We start from the raw sequence: 19,176 nt of genomic DNA, 5'->3' as shown, positions 1-19,176 counted from the left end.
TCACTAGAGCACAAAGAACAAGAAACTAGGAAAGCTAAGTTGGCCTCTATTTAAGGCTCTGATAACTTCCTTGCCTATGCTGGAGAAATTTTTGACACTTTGATCTCTAAAGGAAGGAATAAGATGAAGGACCACTAAGGGTGCCAGGGTGGCTCAGTCAGTTAAGCGTCTGCCTTTGGCTAAGTCATGATCTCGGGGTCCTGGGATCAAACCCACATTGAGCTCCCTGCTCAATAGGGAGCCTGCTTCTCCCTCTCCCTCTTCCCCTCCCCACTGCTTGAGCGCTCTCTCTCAGTAAATAAAATCTTTTTAAAAAATAAATTTCAGAAAACCATTCTATGATTTAATAGAGATCAATGTAGACAAATAAAATATTTTGTTTTGCAAAAAGTCTTTCAGTCAAGTTCACAGGCATAAGCAACCAGAGAGAAATAACTAATAACTTCTGTATATCTATAACATGAAATTTTATAATCACTAAATATCTTGAAACATTTAAACTACACGATCCAATGTTAAGTGGAAAAATCAGATTGTAAACAATTACAATTACTTTAAAAGAACCGTATGCTTTTGTGCAAAAGCCAAAAAATAGGTGCTTGCTTCAGCAGCACATATACTAAAACTGGAATACAGAGAAGATTGGCATGGTCCCTGCACAAGTATGACATGCAAATTCATGAAACGTTCCACAAAACAACACAAAACAACAAAAAAAAAGCTCCCCAAAATGGAAAGGAACATAAAAAGAAAAAAAGTAACAATGCATGGGAGTTACAGTAATATTTGGCTGTCTTCTTTATACCTTCAGCTTTTCCAAGCCATCCACGACAGATATGGATTACTTTTATACGAAGGTAGGAGTGATGTTTTTTTTTCTTTTTTTTTTTTTGTCCTTTCAGGTATTTTATTTTATTTATTTGACAGAGAGAGACACAGCGAGAGAGGGAATACAAGTGGGGGAGTGGGAGAGGGAGAAGCAGGGTTCCCACGAAGCAGGGAGCCTGATGCGGGGCTCCATCCCAGGACTCTGGGATCATGACCTGAACGGAAGGCAGACGCTCAACAACTGAGCCACCCGTAGGCGCCCCTGATGTTTTTCTTTTTAAAATACTCTTCTGAAATCTCCAACTCTGCCAGATACTCTCACAACCATTATTAGCAGATTCCTATACTGATGTTCTAAATTATTTTTGTTAATTTGTGCTTATTATGCTCAATTTATTCAGCAGTCTTTGCACTCCCAAAATATACTATGCATAATCCTTGAAAACACATATCTCATTGGTAAAAAGCCACATGTCTATCTTTCTGCCTAAATCGCAGTTTCCATGTAAGCAAGAACTGAATGTTTTTATTTTTTCTTAAAGATTTTATTTGAAAGAGAGCATGCATGCCCCAGTGTGCGCACATCCGCACGGGCACACAGGCGCACAGGCGCACAGTGGGGAGGGCCAGGGGGAAAGGGAGAACCAGGCTCCCCGCTGGGATCAGGACCTGAGCCAAAGGAAGATGCTTAACTGAGCCACCGCGCCCCAGGACTGAATGTTTTTAATCTCTGTATTTCCAATGTCTTGCATGCCGCCTGGCACATATAAAAATTGTCACAGATATCCATTAAAATATATACTAACAGAAAATCACCATTGGAACACCCAATAATACTTGCTGCATACAGGTTCCACCAATGGATGCTAAAATTAGTGGACAAAAGTTTGAGAGCAGTATATTTACATAATTTCAAAGTATCACCTCCAAGATACTTATTAGTTACAAAGGAAAAAACATTAACTATGCAGTACAGAGGATCAGCAAAGTATTTGCTCACAGGGGCGCCTGGGTGGCTCAGTCAGTAAGCATCTGCCTTCGGCTCAGGTCAGGGTCCCAGGGTCCTGGGATCGAGCCCCACATCGGGCTCTCTGCTCAGCGGGAAGCCTGCTTCTCCCTCTCCCACTCCCCCTGCTTATGTTCCCTCTCTTGCTATGTCTCCCTCTGTCGAATAAATAAATAAAATCTTAAAAAAAAAAAGAATTTGCTCACAGAACATTAATTTTTCTGTTTGTATATTACAAGGAATGAGCTAAGAGAATTTTCACCAAATTGAAAGGGTATGTTCAGGGGCGCCTGGATGGCTCAGTTGTTAAGTGTCTGCCTTCAGCTCAGGTCATGATCCCAGGGTCCTGGGATCAAGCCCCGCATTGGGCTCCCTGCTCGGCGGGAAGGCTGCTTCTCCCTCTCCCACTCCCCCGCTCGTGTTCCCTCTCTCGCCGCCTCTCTCTCTCTCTCTCGCTGTCTCTCTCTCTCTCATCAAATAAATAAAATCTTTAAAAAATAAATAAAAAATAAAAATAAGAATCTTAAAAAAAAAAAGAAGAAAGTGTATGTTCCGGATAGTCTAAACTTAAAATACAGAATACCTGTTGCACATACAAAATAAACCTTTTGGGGGAGTGGGGAAGACAATCCTTGAGATACACAAAGAGATAAAGTTCATTTGCCAGAATAACTGTAACAGAGACAATTAATTAATGTTAATAACCCTCTTAACTATCAAGAGACATGTCTTCTTTGTTAAGACTCTTGGACAGAGAAAGCAAATGGTGGTTTCAACTACCGCTCAACAGGTTGGCAGAGCATAGAGACTTGATCTGCTACTGAAATACTTCTCTGAGAAAGTCTTTTTTTTTTTTTTTTTTTTTTAAAGATTTTATTTATTTATTTGAGAGAGAGAGAGAATGAGAGATAGAAAGCACGAGAGGGAAGAGGGTCAGAGGGAGAAGCAGACTCCCTGCTGAGCAGGAAGCCCGATGCGGGACTCGATCCCGGGACTCCAGGATCATGACCTGAGCCGAAGGCAGTCGCTTAACCAACTGAGCCACCCAGGCGCCCTCTCTGAGAAAGTCTTAAAAAGAGTGTATGAGGATACCTCGGGGGCTCTGTCTGTTAAACTTCTGACTCTTGATTTTGGCTCAGGTCATGATCTCAGAGTTGTGAGATGAGGTCCCAGTGCTAGGCTCTGCATTGGGCAGGGAGTCTGCTTATCTCCCTCTCTCTCTGCCTCTCCCCCCATTAACAGACGTGTGCGCGTCCACGCGCATCGCGCACAAGTCGCGAGTCTCTCAATCTTAAAAAAAAAAAAAAGAGGGGCTCCTGGGTGACTCAGTTAAGTGTCTGCTTTCGGCTCTGGTCATGATCCCAGGGTCCTCGGATCCAGCCTGGCATCAGATCCAGCCTGACTTAAGGCTCCCTGCTCAGCAGGGAGTCTGCTTCTCCTTCTCCTCCTGCCCTTTCCCCCTGCTTGTGCACTCTCTCTCCCTCTCAAATAAATTAAAAAAAGAAATCTTGGGGTGCCTGGGTGGCTCAGTCGGTTAAGCCGCTGCCTTCGGCTCAGGTCATGATCCCAGAATCCTGGGACTGAGCCCCACGTCAGGCTCCCTGCTGCGCGGAGAGCCTGCTTCTCCCTCTCCCTGCTACTCTATTTGTGCTCCCTTTCTATCTCTCTATTAAATAAATAAATAAAATCTTTTTTAAAAAATCTTTAAAAAAACAGTTTTTGGGGGGGGCGCCTGGGTGGCTCAGTTGGTTAGGCAACTGCCTTCGGCTCAGGTCATGATCCTGGAGTACCGGGATGGAGTCCCACATTCGGCTCCCTGCTCAGCAGGGAGTCTGCCCTCTGACCCTACCCCCTCTCATGTTCTATCTCATTCTCTCTCTCAAATAAATAAAATCTTAAAGTTTTTTTATTTTATAAATTAAAAAAATAAAAAGTGTGTGTATGAAAAATTAAAAAGCAGGATGACCGCTCTAAATAAACAAGATCAAGGATACAACCAAATGGAACACATAAACCTTGATTATTAGGTCCTGGGGTTTGAAAAAAATCTATCAAAGACCATTTGAATGTAGACCAGATATTACATAATAATAGGGAACTATGGCAAATTTTCTTAGATGTGATACTGCATGTTGCTACTGCATGCTGAATGAAGCATTATGTAATGATGTCTGCAATTACTCTCAAATAGTTAAAAAATATGTATATACATATGTATGAATGCAGAGATAGACTGTTACAGGTTTAATTACCTCCCCTCCTCAAAATCACTATGCTGAAGTCCTAACCCTCAGTATCTTATTGGGGAATAGGGACATTGCAGATGTCGTTAGTTAAGATGAAGTCATATGGAATAGGATGAGTCTGTAATTCAATAGGATTGGTGTCCTCATAAAAAGGAGAAATTTGGACACACGTAAAGAATGGAGTTACATTGGCACAAGCTAAGGAACTACCAGAAACTAGGAGAGAGGTCTGGAACAGATCCTTCCCTAACACCATCAGAGGGAACAAGGCCCTACTGACATCTTGATCTCAGTCACCTAATCTTTAGAACTGTAAGACAGTAAGTGACTATTGTTTAAGCCACTCAGTTGTGTTATGGCAGCCCTAGCAAACTAATAGAAAAACAAAATACCGTAAAACTGTAACAAATGTTGAATCTGGGAGGCAAGTATATGGTATTTATTAACTTCTTTCAACTTTTGTGTATACCTAAAATGTTTAATACCTTAGGTAATGCCTTAGAAATGTGTGAATATTCTGTTTTCCAGCAATCAACCCTTTAGTAGCCACTGATAATATTTACCTGAGTAAAACGAACTTTATCAATATCCATAAAATAACTTGCTGGGATTTTGACTGGGCTCACACTGAATCTACAAATCAAATTGAAAAGAACTGCCATCTTGACAATATTGAATCTTCCTGTTCATGCATATGGAGATATTTTTCCATTTATTTAGGTATTCTTTGATTTCCTTCAAAGAGTTTTACAGGAAACTCCAAAGAGTTTTCCTCATGTAGATCTTGTACACTTTTGGGGGGTTTTTTTGTTGTTGTTTGTTTTTTTTAAAGATTTTATTTATTTACTTGACAGAGAGAGACACAGCGAGAGAGGGAACACAAGCAGAGGGAGAAGCATGCTTCCCACTGAGCAGGGAGCCCGAGGCGGGGCTCGATCCGAGGACCCTGGGATCATGACCTGAGCTGAAGGCAGACACTTAACTGAGCCACCCAGGCGCCCCTGTACACTTTTTTTGGATGAAACCTAAGTTGTTGTGGTTTTTTTTGGGGGGGTGCTAATACAGATGGCACTGCTTTAATTCCAGATTTGAATTGTTCATTGCTGGTATATAAGAAAGCAACTGGCTTTTGTATATTTACCTTGTATTCTGAAACCTTGCTATAATCACTTATTAGTTACAGAAGATTTTTGTTGATTCATGAAATTTTCTACATAGACAATCACATCATCTATGAACAAAAACAATTTTAGTTCTTCCTTCCCAATCTGTCTTTTATTTCCTTTTCTTGTCTTACTGCATTCTCTAGGACTTCCAGGACAGTGTTGAAAAGGAGTGGCAAGCATGGACATCTTTGCCTTGTTCCAGATATTAGCATCTAATTTCTCACTATTTTTTTTAAGATTGTATTTATTTACTTGAGAGAGCAAGAAAGGGAGCGAGCATGAGAAGATGGAGGGGCAGAGAGAGAGGAACAAGCAGACTGCCCGCTGAGCAGGGAGCCAGACACAGGGCTTGATCCCAGGATTCCAAGATCATGACCTGAGCAATAGTCAGACGCTTAACCAACTGAGCCATCCAGGCACCCCATAATTTCTATTGTGTGAGGGTTTTGTAGATGTGCATGATTAATCTATTAACATAATATAAATTTTCTTCATAAACTCATATGATGTAATGAAGTACATTAGTTCATTTTTGAGTGTAAACCAGGCATGCATACCTGGAATAAACCCCATTTTGTCATAATGTATATAATTCTTTTTATTCACCATTAGATTCAACTGACTATTCTGTTGAGAATGTCTGCATTTTATATTCATGAAAAATACTGATCTGTAGTATTCCTCCTTATGATCTTTATGTGGTTTTGGTATTAGGGTAATGCTGGCTTCATAGAATGAATTAGGAAATATTCACTATATGAGGTTTCTAGAGTAGTCAAATTCATAGAGACAGAAAGGAGAATGGTGCTTTTCACAGGCTGAGGGAAGAATAGGGAGTTAGTGTTTAATGGGTACAGAGTTTCAGTTAGAAAAGCTGAAAGGGTTCTGGAGATAGATGGTTCTACAACACTGTTAATGTATTTAATGTCAAACAAGTGTATACTTAAAAATGTTAACTACACTGGAAGAAAAAAAATAAAGTTAAAATGGTCAATTTTATGTTAAGCATATTTTAACACCAAAACAAACAAACAAAACTAGACCTGGAACCCAGGTACTCAGTAAGTGTGTGATAATCTAGTGGCCTTATTAAATGCATTATGAAGGATTATTTTTAAAATGCTATGAGGGAATGCTATGGGAAGAAACAAGAATTAATGAGTGGGGAAGCACAGACGTAAAACAGAAAAGTTTCAGGTAAATTAATTTATGCAGTGATAAAAGAAGGAATATACCAACTGGAAAAGGGGAAGAAGGGGGATTCCAAGCAAAGAAAACAGCAATAGGAGTAAAAGGTGTGTTTGTTTTTTTTTTAAAGATTTTATTTATTTATTTGACAGAAAGAGACACAGTGAGAGAGGGAACACAAGCAGGGGGAATGGGAGAGGGAGAAGCAGGCCTCCTGCGGAGCGGGGAGCCCGATGCGGGGCTCGATCCCAGGACCCTGGGAACACGACCTGAGCCGAAGGCAGACACTCAACGACTGAGCCGCCCAGGCGCCCCTAGTAAAAGGTTTTTGTATCAATTGAGACACAACGGACATACAACACTGTATTCGTTTTAGGTGCACTTGAGTTTTTAAAAGTGGTTCATGGACAGGGTAAGTGTTAAGAGGGAGCAGCAGAGGAAAAAGCTGAAAACCTAAGTTCATATAGTGGAGCTAGATTCTGAAATTCATGTTATGCCAACCTAGACATGCTAAAGACATGCTAAATCTATCAAATAATGCAGTGAGACTTACCTGGGGTCTATGGATACATAAACAGGCAAAAGGATTTCAGTGACACCCCCCCACTTCAAGTTGCAAGAACTCTAATATGAATATTTACATTTTTCCTGGGAAAAGAGTATACAACTTTCATCAGATACCCCATGAGGTCCAAAAAGTGTAACACTAGCGTTGGAGACAATGATGAATCATCCCAGAAATGTAAGTAAGAAAGTGTGAATCTTAGAAAAATAAATTATCCTATGAAACGTAACACAGGGATAAGAGGCCAGAAAACAATTTAATCAACTATAATAATGCAGGGAAAAATGAGTATATGTTTTTACTAACATCTTTTGCTAAATTTTTTACATTCTTCATAAATTTTTACTAAAATCTGAATTTTTTCCCTAAACAAAACAAGATTCTAATGAACTGCCTTTCGGGATCTACCTTACATAAGGTATTCAATGAGCTGCATAACATTTTACTATGCAAAAATATATCCCATAAAAATTACCAAAAAGGGACAAATTAGTGATTTTAAATTCCCCTCATTGCTGAAGAATGCTGAAGAATGACTCCTCTAAGTGCCTGGGTGGCTCAGTCAGTTGAGCATCTGACTCTTGGTTTTGGCTCAGATCCTGGTCTCAGGGTCCTAGGATCAAGCCCCACACCCGGCTGCACACTCAGCATGGAGTCTGCTTGTCCCTCTCTCCCTCTCTCTCTCCCTCTGCCCCTCCCCCATGAGCTCTCATTCTCTAAAATAAATAAATAAAATCCTAAAAAAAAATAAAACCAGAATGACTCCTCATCACTTACTGAGAAGCAACATCACTCCCAAAAGCAAAATCCAGGGGCACCTGGCTGGCTCTGTCAGTGGAGAAGCAACTCTTGATCTCTAGGTTGTTAGTTCAAGCCCAAAGTTGGGTATAGAGATCACTTAAAAAAAAAAAAAAAAAAAAAGCAGGGGTGCCCGGGTGGCTCACTCGGTTGCGTATCCGACTTCGTCTCAGGTCATGATCTCAGGGTCTTGGGATCGAGCCCTTCACTGGGCTCCCCATGCGACAAGGAGTCTGCTTGTCCCTCTCCCCATACCCCACCCCCACTTGTGCACTCACTCTCACTAAAAAATAAAATCTTAAAAACAAAAGCAAAAACCATAATACAAGTTTGATGTGAGTAAAACAACCATATTCATACAGTAATAGTGCACATACTTTGACCAAGCAATTCCACTTCCATGAATTTATCCCTATACATATGTGAAGGTTATTCAGTGAAGCACCTTTTGTATAGCCAAAGTCTGGAAACCACACAACTATTAAGTAGAGAACTAGTTAAAGTAAACCATGAAATATACATACAATGCATATTATGCAACTATCATAAAGGAGGTAGTTCTATTTAGGATCGCCAAGATACATTGTCAAGTCAAAAAAAGCAAAGTACAAAACAATGTATAAAATATTACTGTGTATGTGAAAAGTAACCAAAAAAGGAACATATACACATCTACAGTATATAAACTTGCTACATATACCTCAAAATTACTTTGGAAGATTTTGTAACAAAATGTTAACAGGGATAGCTACTGGATAGATAAAAGGAGAAGACAACTGCAGGAAGAAGACAGATCACTGTACATCCTCTTGTACCTTTTACTTTAACACACGCATACAGTATGTAAATGAATGAGTGAATGCATAAAAACAAAATAACTTATAAAAGTAATGCTACCTAACTATAGTGTTAGGAACATGGTCACACACGAAACTGGAAATGTATACTCTCGGCACAAAACTGACGTAAAAAATATAACTGGAAATGAGCACTGTGGGTAGAAAATGTGGGTGAAAAATACTCTTTATTAATATCAACTATAATTTGAGTCCATGAAACATGAAGGAGGCACTGAGCAACACATTTGGGATGTGTGGGTGGGTTGGTGGGTGGGTGTGTTTATAAAACCTACCAAGAAATAAGTCTGCTAAATGCCGATTTAAAAGCTAAAAATCACTGCATTACTAAAACAAAAGTACACCAAAGTCCTTACTGGTGAGCAATTCTGAGCAAAGCTATATGTAGCAACTTAAGGACCACAAAACAATGTAATCTCTTAATTCCTGATGGAAGATCTTCCTGTTTTAGGCTCTTCTAGGTATGTAACTGTTGTAACTTTAGCTCTCTCCCAAAGACAATGAACCAAAAAGCCCTTACAAGTTATACTACGAAATGCTCTGGGTTTTTTTGTAAAGGTGGAAAAAAGAACACTAAACTGGTAGTCAGATGACCTGGATTCTGTCACTATGTGACTACAAACAAATTTAATCTCTTCAATCCTGTTCATATTCAAATTAAAAGGTCTAAATGTGATGACCTCCAGAAATAAACCAATTCTATAATTTCAAGATTACACAGGGAGCAGTTAAGAATTTTCCAAAGTTTCTTTCAGCTCATTTTTAACCTAGTTTAACAACTAAACTGAAGGTTAAAAACAACCACCTAAATTGAAGGTAAAAGCACTTAACAGAACACACAAAATCATTCCCAAAGCAACGATCCTAAAGAGATGGTCCTGTGTATTTCAACTTTGTCAATAGCAAGATGAAATGACAAGCTTAAGGCCTTGAGTGCCTCTTGATTGGGAAACAGCAGTCCTCAGTTTCTAGTTCTATTACCCATATTGGCCTAAAGCCTAACAAGTTCCTCAGTATTTAGCATATGCAGTGTCTTCAATTACCCTATGACACACACTATCATAATTTGATATTTCCCTCCAAACCAGTCTGGATCTCAAAAATACAGTGGTTATGGGCGCCTGGGTGGCTCAGTTGGTTAAGCGACTGCCTTCGGCTCAGGTCATGATCCTGGAGTCCCGGGATCGAGTCCCACATCGGGCTTCCTGCTCGGCAGGGAGTCTGCTTCTCCCTCTGACCCTCTTCCCTCTCGTGCTTTCTATCTCTCATTCTCTCTCTCTCTCTCTCAAATAAATAAATAAAATCTTTAAAAAAAAAAAATACAGTGGTTATTAAGGATACAATAAACTGAGAGTTAATCAAATATTAAAAATGAAGTTAAAAAAATTCACCAATAAAATATATGCCCTTCATTATTTGACATGAACCTCTCCTTTATGAAATAAAGGTTCAGGGTACCTGGGTGGCTCAGTCAGTTAAGCGCCTGCCTTCGGCTCAGGTCATGATCCCAGGGCCCTGGGATCGAGTCCTCCACATTGGGCTCCTGTTCAACGGGGAGCCTGTTTCTCCCTCTGCCCATCCCCCCTGCCCATGATCGATCTCTCTCTCTCTCAAATAAAGAAAATCTTTAAAAAAATAAATAAAAGGGGCGCCTGGGTGGCTCAGTCGTTAAGCGTCTGCCTTTGGCTCAGGTCATGATCCCAGGGTCCTGGGATCAAGCCCCGTATCGGGCTCCCTGCTCCACGGGAAGCCTGCTTCTCCCTCTCCCACTCCCTCTGCTTGTGTTCCCTCTCTCGCTGTGTCTCTCTCTGTCAAATAAATAAATAAAACCTTTAAAAAAAATTTTTAAATAAATAAATAAAATAGGGGTGTCTGGGTGGCTCAGTCATTAAGCATCTATCTGCCTTTGGCTCAGGTCATGATCCCAGAGTCCTGGGATCAAGCCCCGCATCAGGCTCCCTGCTCCGCGGGAAGCCTGCTTCTCCCTCTCCCACTCCCCTGCTTGTGTTCCCTCTCTCACTGTGTCTCTCTGTGTCAAATAAAATCTTTAAAAAAAATAATAAATAGAATTGAAGGTTCAATAATTATGTAAAACTGCTTTTATTAGAACCAAAACTAAAGCTTACAGATTTTTCTTTTTTTTAAGATTTATTTTAGAGAGAGAGCACACTAGCAAGACAGAGCAGGAGTGGACAGGAGAGGGAGATGTGGGGCTCGATCCCAGGACCTTGGGATCATGACCTGAGCCTATGGCAGATGCTTACCGACTGAGCCACCTAGGTGCCCCAAAAGCTTATAGATTTCTAACCACAAAAGTAAAACTCTCTATAACTTTCTAACCAAAAAGTCAAAGTCATATTCATATTTACAACCATGGATAACAATCCACATTCTTGGTTGGGTAAATCGAAAGCTTGACAAATTGCTAATTGCATTAAATACAGCAAATATATATATTCATGACTATGGGTGAGACAAAGCCTTCTTTAGATATGACACCGAAGGGTGCCTGGCTGGCTCCAGTCGGCGGAGCGTGCAACTCTTGATCTCCAGTTTGTGAGTTCAAACCCCACGTTCAGTGTAGATTACTTAAAAATAAAATCTTAAAAAAAAAAAAAAGATATGACACCAAAAGCACAACCAACAGAAGAAAAAAAGAGATAAAGTGGACATCATCAAAATTACTTTTGTGCTTCAATAACACCATCAAGAAAGTGAAAAGACGGAGGCGCCTGGGTGGCTCAGTTGGTTAAGTGACTGCCTTCAGCTCAGGTCATGATCCTGGAGTCCCGGGATCGAGTCCCGCATCAGGCTCCCTCCTCAGCATGGAGTCGGCTTCTCCCTCTGACCCTCTTCCCTCTCGTGCTATCTCTCATTCCCTCTCTCTCAAATAAATAAAATAAAAACCTTAAGAAAAAAAAGTGAAAAGACGGGAGTGCCTGGGTGGCTCAGTTGTTAAGCATCTGCCTTCGGCTCAGGTCATGATCCCAGGATCCTGGGATCAAGCCCCGCATCGGGCTCTCTGCTCTGAGGAAAGCCTGCTTCTTCCTCTCCCACTCCCCCTGCTTGTGTTCCCTCTCTCGCTGTGTCTCTGTCAAATGAATAAATAAAATCTTAAAAAAAAAAAAAAAAGTCTGCCTACCCCTGGTCTAGATGTTGTTTCTCAAAGTGAGTATGAATGCAAAGATTTAAAAAAAAAAAGAAAGAAAGAAAAGTGAAAAGACAATCCACGGAATGAGAGAAAATTTCTGCAAATCATAAATCTTATTAAGGGACATGTAGCATTTAGAATTTACAGAGAACTCTTACAACTTGATAATAAAAAGACAACCCGGGGTGCCTGGGTGGCTCAGTTGGTTAAGCGACTGCCTTGGGCTCAGGTCATGATCCCAGGGTCCTGGTATTGAGCCCCGCATCGGGCTCCCTCCTCGGCGGGAAGCCTGCTTCTCCCTCTCCCGCTCCCCCTCCTTGTGTTCCCTCTCTCACTGTCTGTCTCTGTCAAATAAATAAAATCTTTAAAAAAACAAAAATTAAAAAATAAAGATTTTATTTATTTGCGAGAGAGAGAAAGGGAGCACTCACTTGCACCAGCACAAGCAGAGAAGAGCAGAGGGAAAGGGAGAAGCAGACACCCCGCGGAGTAGGGAGCACAATGTGGGGCTCAATCCCAGGACCCCAGGAACATGACCTGAGCTTAAGGCAGATGCTTAACCAACTGAGCCACCCAGGCATCCCTCAGCTCAGGTTATTATATCAGGGTCCTAGGATTGATCCCCACGTTGGGCTCCCTGCTCAGCAGGGAGTCTGCTGCTTCTCCCTCTGCCCCTCCCCCTGCTCATGTGCTCGCACTCTCTCAATAAGTAAAATCTTTAAAAAAAAAAATACACAGAATGAGGTATCACTTCACACCTACTTGAATGACTACTATGAAAGAAACAGGAAATAAGTGTTGGTGAGAATGTGGAGAAATTGGAACCCTTTTATACTATTAGTATTGTAAAATGGTATTATCACTATGGAAAACAGGATGGAGGCTCCTCAAAAAATTAAAAATAGACTATCATATGATCCAGCAATCCCACTTCTGAGTATATATCCAAAAGAATTGAAAACAGGATCTTGAACAGATTGGACACCCATGCTCACAGCAGCACTATTCACAATAGCCATGGATGCCCCATGGATGAATGGATATACATAATGTGGTATATACATACAATGGATTATTGTTCAGCTGTCAAAGGAAGGAAATCCTGTCACATGCTACAACATGGATGAACCTTGCAGACACTATGGTAAGTGCAATAAACCTGCCACTAAAAGAAATAATGCATGATTTCAATCATATGAGGTATGTTTATATGTATATATGTTTATGTTTATAGAAACAAAGTAGAACAGTAACTGCCAGGAGCTGGAGGAGGGAGAAATGGGGAGTTGTTCCATGAGTACAGAGTTTCAGTTTTGCAAGATAAAAAAAATTTCTCAATCTGTGGCACAAGTGAATGTACTTAACACTACTGAACTGTACACTTAAAAGATGGTTAAGATGATAAATTTTTTTTTAAGATTTTTATTTATTTGACAGAGAGGGACACAGCAAAAGAGGGAACACAAGCAGGGGGAGAGGGAGAAGGAGGCTTCCCGCCGAGCAGGGAGCCTGATGCAGGGCTCAATCCTAGGACCCTGGGATCATGACCTGAGCCTACGGCAGATGCTTAACGACTGAGCCACCCAGGCGCCCCAAGATGATAAACTTTTTTACAATTAAAAAAAAGGTCACAAGTTTTTACAAAGGAAAAATAAGAATACACACATACATACACTGGGTGAGTAAGAATGGGGGTGGAAGGACTACAGACTGAATATTCTTTCAATACAGTCTTATATTTTAAACCATGTAAATATTTGATATATAAAAAATTAAATTAAGCCTGGGTGGCTTAGTCAGTTAAGCATCTGTCTTCGGCTCAGGTCATGATCCCAGAGTCCTGGGATCAAGCCCCATGTCCCCACCTCAGGATTCCTGCTCAGCGGGGAGTCCACTTCTCCCTCTCCCTTTGCCCCTTCCCTTGCTCCTTCTCTCTCTCACTCTCTCTCTCAAATAAATAAAATCTTTCAAAATATATATATATATAAATTAAGTCAAGAAGAATAAAGACACCCCAATAATGAATGCAAACAAAGTCAAACTAATCAAAACTAATCAAACTGGGGGCGCCTGGTGGCTTAGTGATTTAAGCATCTGACTTCAGTTGAGGTCATGATCTCAGGATCCTGGGATTGAGCCCTGCATAGGGCTCTGCATTCAGTGGAGAGTCGGCTTGCCCCTCTCCGTCTGCCCCCCCCACCCCCGCTCATGTGCTCTCCCTCTCAAAAACATAAAATCTTTATTAAAAAAAAAAAAACTAGGGGTGCCTGAGTGGCTCAGTCAGTTAAGTGTCTGCCTTTGGCTCGGGTCATGATCCTGGGGTCCTGGGATTGAGCCCCACATCAGACTCCCTGCTCAGCAGAGAGCCTGCGTCTCCCTCTCCTGCTCCCCCTGCTTGTTCTCTCTCTCTCTGTCAAATGAATATATAAAATCTCTAAAAAAAGAAAAACTAATCAAGCCGACCAAGTAGGAAAAAGAAAAGTGTTATATGGCGCCTAGGTGGCTCAGTCGCTTAAGCGTGTGCCTTCAGCTCAGGTCAAGATCCCAGAATCCCGCATCGGGCTCCCTGCTCAGAAGGGAGTCTGCTCCTCCCTTTTCCTCTACCCCTCCCCCTGCTCCTGCTCTCTCTCTCGCCCACTCTCTTGCTCTAATAAATAAATAAATAATCTTCATAAAAAGTGTTATTTCAAGTAACTCTGAACACAGTTCTCTAACTGTTCATCTTCAGTGGGATATATTCTAAGGAAAATAAGGATTGAAATCACCCATACTCAGTAGGATTGTTAGTAATAATACTGGCACTGTAAATTTGACTCTTTTTTGTTGGAAATCCCAATAATACTGTTAACTGTGATTTGCGTTTAAAATACCAAGATGGAAAAAAATACCAATATGGGGGGGGGGATACCTGGGTGGCTCAGTCAGTTATGCCTCTAGGTGTTGATTTCGTCTCAGGTCATGATCTCAGGGTACCGAGATCAAGGCCCAAATTGCACTCCACACCCAGCTTAAGATTCTCTCAGCGTGCCTGGGTGGCTCAGTCGGTTAAGTGTCTGCCTTCGGCTCAGGTTGTGATCTCAGAGTCCTGGAATCCAGCCCCACTTCCGGCTCTCTGCTCAGCAGAGACTCTGCTTCTCCCTCTCCCTCTGTGCACATGTGGGCGCGCTCTCTCTAATAAATAAAAAATCTTAAAAAAAAGAAAAAGATTCCCTCTCTCTCCCTCTGCCCCTTGCTCCCATGCATTCACGCACGTGCACGCTCTCTCTCCCCCTCTCCCTCTCGCTCTTTCTTAAATAAAGAAAAACAAAATACTAACATAGAGGTACCGGACTGGCTCAGTCAATGGTGCATGCGATTCTAAATTTCCGGTTGTAAGCTCAAGCCCCACATTAGGTGTAGAAATTACTTAAAACTAAAATCTTAAAAAAATTAAAAAAGGGGTACCTGTGTGGTGCAGTTGGTTAAGTGCCCAACTCTTGGTTTCAGCTCAGATTGTGATTTCATCAGAGTCATGGGATCAAGCCCCATATTGGGCTCCATGCAAAGTATGGAGTCTGCTTAAGTTTCTCTCTCTCCCTCTCCTCCTCCCCACCTCGCACAGGCTCTTTCTCTCTCAATAAATCAATCATTCAATGAATCTTTTTTAAAAATAAGTTATATTAAATTAAAATACCAATATAAACTGATGATTTTTGAAAACACATTTCCTAGCTTTGTCCACTAATGACTCTAACTGACTGACATACTAAAAAAATTAAAATCTGTTGAGTATGTAATAATATCCCCCAAAATAAGAGAAAACAAAACAAAAGCCTTTACTCTTAAAAAATGTCAGTTATGGGGACGCCTGGGTGGCTTAGTCAGTTAAGCATATGCACTCGGCTCAGGTCATGATCCCATGGTCCTGTGGCTGAGCCCCGCCTCAGGCCTCCTGCTCATCAGGGAGCCTGCTTCACCCTCTCCCCCTGGCTTGTGCTCTCTCTCGCTCTCTCTCTCTCCAAATAAATAAAATCATCTTAAAAAAATAAATAATAAAAATTAAAATTGAAAAATTACAAAAATTAAAAGTGAATGCCAGAGACGATGCTAATTGCGTTAGGCAAAATAATGGTACTGTGTTTTTAATATTGCCTTAAGAGTCTGGTTTGAAATAAAAATGTATAAAGTGTGAAAGAATGACATTATTTTAAAGAGATGCATCCTGAGGTATTTAGGGGACAAACAGCATGATATACACAATTTAATTTCAATTGATTGTTGAACAGGGAGGTAGAGGGCTAAAGCAAATGGTTAAATGTTAGTGACACGTAAATCTAAATGGAAGGTAATGAGTTCATTCTTTCTTTTTTTAAATATTTTATTTATTTTTTGACAGAGAGACACAGTTGAGAGAGGGAACACAAGCAGGGGGAGTGGGAGAGGGAGAAGCAGGCTTCCCATGGAGCAGGAGTCCGATGTAAGGCTCGATCCCAGGTCCCTGGGATCATGACCTGAGCCGAAGGCAGACGCTTAATGACTGAGCCACCCAGGCGCCCCAATAGGCGTTCATTCTTTCAACTCTTCTGTATGTTTGCAATTTCTCATAACATATAAAGATGGGGGAAAAGTTACCAGAATATTCCACATACAAAAAAAGAGAAATTGTTCCTTAAAAGTATCTCACTAAGTGGGACAGTGAATAGAGCAGGTGCCTATAACAAACTCGGCCTCAGCACAGTCTTGCACTTATCACCCAAGGACCTATTCAAAACGGGTAAGGCATAGTGCCAAGTACTACAGGACACAAAGTAACAGAAGGCAGTCACACAGACCCTGGGCTAACTGGAGAGAGGAGTTATAAATAAAGTCACTAAAGACCTCATTAATGGGATGAGATTTAACTGGATTTTGAGGAATGGATAGGACATGAATGGTCTGAGAGGAGGGAGGCAGGCAAAGAGATCTTAAGTAAAGGCCAAGGAGCAGAATAAACCAGATCTGTGTGAAAACAGATCCCAGTAGTCATGAGGAAAGTATTTTGGGTTTTTTTAAGGATTTTTATTTATTTATTTGACAGAGAGAGAGAAAGAGAGCGCACAAACAGGGTGAGCAGGAGAGGGAGAAGCAGGCTTCCCGCCAAGCAGGTAGCCTGACGCAGGTCTTGATCCCAGGACTTTGGGATCATGACTGGGATCATGACCCAAGCCGAAGGCAGACGCTTAAACTACTGAGCCACCCAGGTGCCCTGAGGAAAGTTTTTGTAGAAAACTCACTCTATCATTTCTCAATTTTTATAATGCCTAGTCTTTATGAATACAAAAATATAAGGCAATGAAGTATATGCCTTCAAAGAGTTCACAAAGGAGAGAAGATACACAATCAAAATACATTAAGTAAACATATGCACAAAATGCTTTAATAACACAGATAGGGGCGCTGGGTGGCTCAGTCAGTTAAGCATCTGGCTTCAGCTCAGGTCATGATTCCAGCCTCCTGGGATCAAGCCCCACGTTGGGCTCTCGGCTCAGCAAGGAGCCTGTTTCTCTTTCCCTCTGCCTACTTGAGCTCTCTCTCTCTGTCAAATAAAGAAATAAATTATTTAAAAATAAATAAATAAAATAAAAATACATTAATAACACAGAGAAAGGAACAGTTTAACAGAGGAATGAGACTGTAAATCTTTAACAAAGATATTTGAGTTAAACTTTAAAAACTGAAAAGGGGGAGGGGAGGCAAAATAGGTGAAGGAGGTCAAAGGACAAACTTCCAGTTTTAAAAAAATAAGTCATGGGGACGTAATATACAACATGGTGACTATAGTTAATAATACTTTATTGCATATATGAAAGTTGCTAAGAGTAGATCTTAAAAGTTATCACAAGAAAAAAAAATTGTGACTGTGGTGACAGATGTTAACTACACTTATTGAAGTGATCATTTTACAATATATACAAATACTAAATCATTATGTTGTATACCTCGAACTAATATCATGTTACATGTCAATTATACCTCAAAAAAAAACTCCTGTAAATGACAGGCAATTAAAGTCACAGAAAGAAAAATGCCAAAATTTACTAAATGCTTACATATCACTATCTTTCACCTTTAAAATAACTACTATAATAATTAACATTTTTATATGTAAGAAAACTGACATTCAGAATTTAATTAACTGACCCAACATAAAAATGCTGACTAGGGGCGCCTGGGTGCTTCAGTTGAGTTAAGCGGCTGCCTTCAGCTCAGGTCATAAACCCAGGGTCCTGGGATCGAGCCCCATGTCGGGCTCCCTGCTCAGTGGGGAGCCTGCTTCTCCCTCTCCCTCTGCTGCTCCCCCTGCTTTTGCTCACGTGGGCTCTCGCTCTGTGTCGAATAAATAAATTAAAAAAAAAAAAAAGCTGGCTAATGGTGAGCCTGCCATTCAAACCTAGGTCTGTCTACTGCTGAAAGCCATGCCCTTTCCAATACTAACCAGCTCTGAGAATTTATAAGCACTCAAATTATGAATATAAGATACAATACAAACATTATGAAGTCAGTCCTCCACCAGAAAATACTACATAAAATGTTCAAGGACCAGAAAGGAGAGTAATGTGGGTAAGATTTTCCAACATACCTAAGAGCTTCTGTGTCTAGGACTAATGTAAGTCTTTTGCAATGGGGACAGAAATATCAACCACAGAGGGTGTTCAAGGAGAAAAGTTTTCAACCTACATCAATGTAAAAGACAAAGATCAAATGTCTTTCAGCATTAAAACTATGGTCTGGCAACTTACTCATCACACAACACATTACAGCAACAGAGAAACTTTCACCATTCCACCACCAAAATATATATATATATATATCTGGCCTCCAGATATAACACCTCTTACAAGCAAAAATTTCAACACAAATGAAATCTTGGAATAATTTGGACAGAAAAGTAGGAAAATCCGGAATCTTAAAACAACAAATCTGCAATGCTTAAACAAGTGTTAAGTCTGACATTTAAGTAAATATATTTTGATGATGAAGATTTCTAATCTGCAGACTACAAATACTACTTTTATCTAAAAACAGTCATAAAGGTCCTAATTTTTTGCTAAGCACTCTCAAAAGGATTCCATATGTATGTCTGTGAGTGAAAGACTTTCACTAGTATTTCTGTCAATGTATTTACTGTAGTTTTAAAGCTTTACTAGGGGGTGCCTGGGTGGCTCAGTCAGTTAAGCATTTGCCTTCCGCTCTCAGCTCAGCGGGGAGTCTGCTTCTCCCTCTCTCTCCCATCCACCACCTCGTGCTCTCTCTCTTTCAAATAAATAAAATCTTTAGAAAGAAAGAAAACAAGCTTTACTATGACCTTACTTCCTTATTCAGAAATATGAAACAGTATGAACTTGGGCAATA

At 40.6% G+C, this 19,176-nt stretch overlaps 1 protein-coding gene, 1 non-coding gene and 1 pseudogene across 6 annotated transcripts in view; 2 read left to right on the top strand and 1 right to left on the bottom strand.

Annotated features, from left to right (window-relative positions):
* The window catches only part of WDR33 (WD repeat domain 33), a 112,347-nt gene that overhangs the window by 90,870 nt on the left and 2,301 nt on the right, over nucleotides 1–19,176 (bottom strand). The gene's annotated exons all lie outside the window — the stretch shown is intronic.
* LOC113920405 overlaps nucleotides 1–19,176 on the top strand; it is a 34,050-nt pseudogene that overhangs the window by 13,321 nt on the left and 1,553 nt on the right.
* Nucleotides 596–699, top strand: LOC113921127. Its single transcript, XR_003519532.1, has one exon. It is a non-coding gene; the product is annotated as a U6 spliceosomal RNA (small nuclear RNA).

The sequence above is a fragment of the Zalophus californianus genome, chromosome 3 (genome assembly GCF_009762305.2).
Source record: "Zalophus californianus isolate mZalCal1 chromosome 3, mZalCal1.pri.v2, whole genome shotgun sequence".
In the NCBI taxonomy this organism is placed as follows: domain Eukaryota; kingdom Metazoa; phylum Chordata; class Mammalia; order Carnivora; family Otariidae; genus Zalophus; species Zalophus californianus.
This window is presented reverse-complemented; position numbering and strand designations above follow the sequence as displayed.